Raw genomic sequence first — 5,459 nt, 5'->3', positions numbered from 1 at the left:
TGGATCTCCACAGTAAGAAAGTCTAATTTACTGGAACTTCAAGAATAACAAAACGTAATGAAGTCATCCTACCAGTGACTACTGATGAGTTCCAGTTTATACAAAAAAGTATGAAAAGGGGAAAGGACTCTTGAGAAGATGAAATTGTTCTTGATGGAGTTAAAGGTAGTGGTGAACCGCTCCACAGTAAATTGTCAAAATTGTTCAAAAGTGATTGGATGTTGAAAAACACTCCCCCTCGCCTGAAAAAAAACTCAAAGCTGATACTTATCTGCTGTACTTAGTACCTTCTCAGGCAGTCAGAGGAGATATTTATATGCTGTACTCAGTTCCTGCTCTGAAGCAAACAAAAAAAAAACTTTAAAAATTCAATGTCACATTACAGTTCCTGTTGTCGGCTATCTGATGAGTTGCCCTTCTTTTGATGCCATAGAAAGCAAGGCCCTCAAAATCATTGGGATCTCCTGCGATGAAGCCGAGTAGCTTGGCCTGTTACTTTTGCATTGCAGACAGGTTGGTGGCCTTTCTGTATTCTACTGCCTCACTTTTGGTCTTGCACCCTCTACCCTCTTTTGGCTCTGTCCCTCCCAGGTTTCTTTTGGATCAGTCCTTCCTAATAACAAAAATGGAGATAAGATAGACCTGAACAATTACTGTCCCATTAGCTTACTCTCCAATATTATCAGGCATTTTGTCTATTAGCAGGTTCATGGCCTCTCCGTTCTCCAACGTGTTCTGTCCTCCGCCACTCTTTCTTAAGCCCCAAATTCCTGCTTTCGGTGTTTTGAGCAGTGCCATTCTACAGTCACTCTTTCCATCAATATTACCTCTACATCCTTCAGAAAATTTTCACATCTAAGAAAAGGATCTAAGCAATTCTTCTGTCTCCTTCTAATGCATTCAATCATAGTTCTTTGTTTGTCGACCGAGTCATCATTGGTCTTTCGATCCTTCAAAGGAACCCGCCCCATCCTTCTTCAAATCCACATCTCAAATGCTTCAAACCATTTCACACCTACTTTCTGCATCGTCCAAGTTTCCATACCATACGGCACCAGACTTCAGACCATTGAAATCTCACCATTGATCTCACCATTGATCTCACCAACGTGTGCTTTCAATACGGTCTGGCACCCTGCTCAGCTCACCAAACTCTCTTCCTATGGTATCCAAGGCAATCTCCACTCATGGCTCGCACACTTCCTCCCCTGTCACAGTCAACATGTGGCCCTTTATGGAATGCTCTCATCCCCTCTTCCTGTCCAGGCTGGAGTTCCTCAAGGCGGTGTTCTGGTCCCGGTGCTTTTTCTGGTTTTCATCAACGATCTCTCCAACTCTCTGGAAAATCCTCTTCATTTCTTTGCTGATGACTCCACCCTCTGCCACACCATCTGTCATCCCTCAGATCGGCAAGCAGCAGCTTCTTCACTCTCTGCAGATCTGGGTAAATTCACAAGTTGGTCCAACACTTGGAAAATGTCTTTCAATCCTGATAAATCTCACACTCTCACTTTGCCTCTCTGAAAGGACCGTCTGGAAACCCCCACACGCCCCCTCCCCCTCCATCTACTTTCTCAAAAATCCTCTTAAAGAAGTCCTTTCATCCAAGCTTTTGGGCATCACTATCTGCCATGATCTTTCCTGGGAAAGCAACTTTCCAAGCTGGCCTTCAAAGCCAGTCGTCGACTGGGCATCCTCCGTCGTGCAAAGTGATTTTGCATGATTTTCCTTGGTACAACTGAGCACCTGACCATGTACAAGGCTTTCATCCACAGCCTAATGGAGTACTGCTCTCCCCTCTGGGCTGGTACTCCCACCTCTCAACTTTCTTGGATTCATGCTGTGGAAACCAAGGCATTTAGGCTCATTGGTATCTCCTGCGATGAGTCTGAGCCTTTAGGACTCTCACTCTCTTACCACAGGCAGGTTAGTGGTCGTTCTGTCTTCTACCATCTCCTCTTCGCCCTACCCTCCCCCCACCGCTCTGTCTGCAATCTTTCCTCCCCCATATTTCCACAGCGTACTCAAGGTCCACCAGCAACCCCTCTCTGGTAAAATTACCAAAATCAAGAATCACTGCTCACCTTCAATCTTTCATTCCTCTTTTTTCCCCACCTTTGGAACAAACTCCCACACGGGCTTCAACCCCACTCTTCCCTCCAGGTCTTCATAACAGCTGTACACCACCATCTCTTATCTTCCTCCATCCAAAACCATGATCTTTTCTACCCCTATTAATCAACCCCAAACCCACCTCTCTCAAATTCCCTGCTTTCCTTCTTGAAAGTCCCTGTATTGTCAGGTCAGGTATGGGAACATGCGCCGGAGTAGCGCCTCGTTGCGTCCACTTTCCGCTGGTACTCCAGGGGCCTCCCTCTGGCCATCCCCCAGGCAGATGCCTGGCCCATCCCCATCTCCTTGAGATGCTGATCAACCTGCTGCAACCCTGAGGCACGTGGTCATTGGCCTCCTCCACTTACAAGGCTCCCTCGCTGAGAGAATCTGATGAGCAGGATCAGCGTCAGGAAAATGAGCCACATGTCCATACAGCCACAGCTGATGCTCACTGACTATGCAGGTAACAAATGTCATTTGAGTCTCTTTCAGCAACCGCTCATTGGACACAGTCTGACCAGCGATAGCCAAGGATTCTCTGAAGAGTCCTGCCTGGAAGGTTACCCATGGTTTTCCTCCTTTCATCAAATAGTGGGGATCCTGAAGGCTTTGCCCCAATCCCATCATCTGGTGAGCTGCTCTGCGAAGGACAGCAGCACAGGAGGTACTCCCACAGAGTGGGTTTTCAGTTTTCTTTGCATTTGTGGGTTTTGCAGAATTAAGTGTTTTACAGTGGCCGGAGTGCAAATCCTGCCACAAACCTCCTAAAAAAAAAAAAGTAACCCAACTGTGGGTTTTCAGTTTTCTTTGCATTTGTGGGTTTTGCAGAATTAAGTGTTTTACAGTGGCCGGAGTGCAAATCCTGCCACAAACCTCCTAAAAAAAAGTAACCCAACTGTGGGAGGACGTTTGCAGACACAGTTGGGCACTAGATATGGATGGCCGTTGGCTCACAAGGAGCTCCTCCACCCTTTGACAGGTTTTGTTTTTAATATTGCTGGGTGTCCATATCCATACCCCCACCCCTCACCCGGAAACCTGGTGGGGGAGACAGTTTAGTTGCCGACAACCCGACCATGAAGCAATTTAGTCCAGGTTTACATGGTACTTGTCGCAAGTCACAGATCTAATCTGGCCTGACATGACAAGTAGTTATTACAAGTCGGGGGTTAGGCTGTATTTATTTAGTTTTCCTAGTTCAGAAGTTTGCATGTCCCCTCATCCATCTTCATGTCTGTGGAGTGCTTGGTTTGTTCTGTTATATTCATAGCGTCTTGTCTCCCCTTATCCTGGTATTCACATTTAATAAACCATTTTAACTCGAAGAAGCGTCTTCTTGCCTTATTGCTTCCCATACATTTTACCACCAGATTCGGCTTAGTTTTGGGTGTTCCTTTGGGGAATCTCAGTATTAATTGAGTGCAGTATTTAAAAAGATGCTTGGTACTACAAAACTTCAATATAGACATAAACAGAGACATTTTGAAGGATGTCAAGACAAAACAGACTAAATAGAAAACTACAAAACTTTTCGTTGTGCTCTCATCAGGTCTTCGTCTTCCGTTCATCGAGAGCAGTGACAAATTTATGCAAAACCCTCCTGATCTCTCTCTATCGAGTGCAGCCTGTGGCTGCTAGTTGCATCATTGGTTGGGACGTGGCTTTGCCGCTAATGCAGTGTCCCCCTTACCAGTACACTGGTACTCATTTTGCCGACCTCGGAGGGATGACAGGCTGAGCCAACCTCCTGGTGTGAATTAATTCAGCGGCTGAAGGGGCTTGAACTCAGGATCCTAGGATCCCGAGCTGCCACCCTAACCACTAAGCCAACACCAGGCTAACCTGATGATATAGCTTTATTGATATGTGTCTATTAGACTGTTCTTCCTTACCTCATTCACTTTGTGCGAATTTCACCTGATGAGAGCACAACGAAAAGCTTCGTGGTTTTCTTTTTAGTTTGTTTTATGGTAATGTCCTTCAAAATGTCTCTGTTTATGTCTATATTGAACGCAGTATTTTTAAACATCGTTTCAGTCCTTGATGGGGGTCTTTACCCCGAAGTAGACGGTTCGTGTTAACATAACCACCTGACTTGACAATATGTTCATCGGTACACCTGTGCTTTTCGAAATCATCATCACCTTTTTTGTGGATATAGTACAGTGCTGATATTTATTTCAACTTTTTTGGATGCTTGATTTCGACTGTCCATCATTTCCTGCAATCCTTGCCTCAAACCTGCCACCCTTGTTTGATCGGCAAACATGACCGACTATATATTATATTATATCATCACGAACGTTGTCAATAACAGACTCACGACTAATCTTGAGAACAAACTAACCACAAAAGCAAGCAGGTTTTAGAAGTGGATACTCTTCAATGGACCACCTTTCAACAAATAATCTTCTGGAATCATCTCGAGAATACAAACTTCCTTTCCCTCTCTCATTCATAGATTGTGACAAAGGAAACAAATACCGTTATACAGTATTTACACCACCATCTCGACCTCATATATATCACATGTTAAGTGGAGTCTCAAACAGTGAAACTGCGCCAAAGTAATGGCAAGATCAAAATTGAAGGAGACATTAGAGAAGGTGATAAATCTCACCAAAACTGTTCAATGAAGATTTGGAAGGAGTGTTCCAAGAGCTAAACTGGGAAATTTGGAATAAATGTTGATGGGGAAAGGCTAAACCACAGACAATTCGTCGATTATATTGTTTCAAATGCAAATAATGCTGAAGAACTGAAAATTATTATAGAAGAGATCTATTTGCAGAGTTAAAAATAGAAATAACTAGAAGGGCACTTGGTAGAAAGCATACCTCCGCCACACAATGTTTGATCCACGAGAACATATCGGGCCCATTACATTTTTGAAATATCATGCTATATTTGGTTTTTGGCTATATCTCTCAATGGTGAAAAATCACTTTAAAAATTAAATAATTCTCGTATCCAGATACGGATCTTCACCAAAATGGAATCATTTCGTCATGGTCACACACCCAATCCATCCACAATCATTTGAGATATCGTGCTGTATATCATTTTTGGCCCTATCTCTCAATGGTGAGGAATCACTTAAAATATTCTCGTAGACGGATCCGAATCCTGATCTTCACCAAAATCAAATCAGTTCGTCCTTGTCACACACCCAACCTGTCCAACAAGTTTCCAAATTCAATAATACGTTGTCGCAACCATGATAGCAACCTGGAGAAGGACCTAAAAGAAGCAGAGCAAGACGGAAGGGTGAAATTGAAAAATTAAATTGGAATTTTAAAATAACCGGAGTACACAAAGGCTCTGAATTGCAGGGAATAGAAGAA

The sequence above is a fragment of the Eptatretus burgeri genome, chromosome 14 (genome assembly GCF_056783735.1).
Source record: "Eptatretus burgeri isolate ZD-2024b chromosome 14, Ebu_testis_v1, whole genome shotgun sequence".
Taxonomy (NCBI): domain Eukaryota; kingdom Metazoa; phylum Chordata; class Myxini; order Myxiniformes; family Myxinidae; genus Eptatretus; species Eptatretus burgeri.
The sequence above is the reverse complement of the archived record's forward strand: the minus strand, read 5'-3'. Positions refer to the sequence as shown.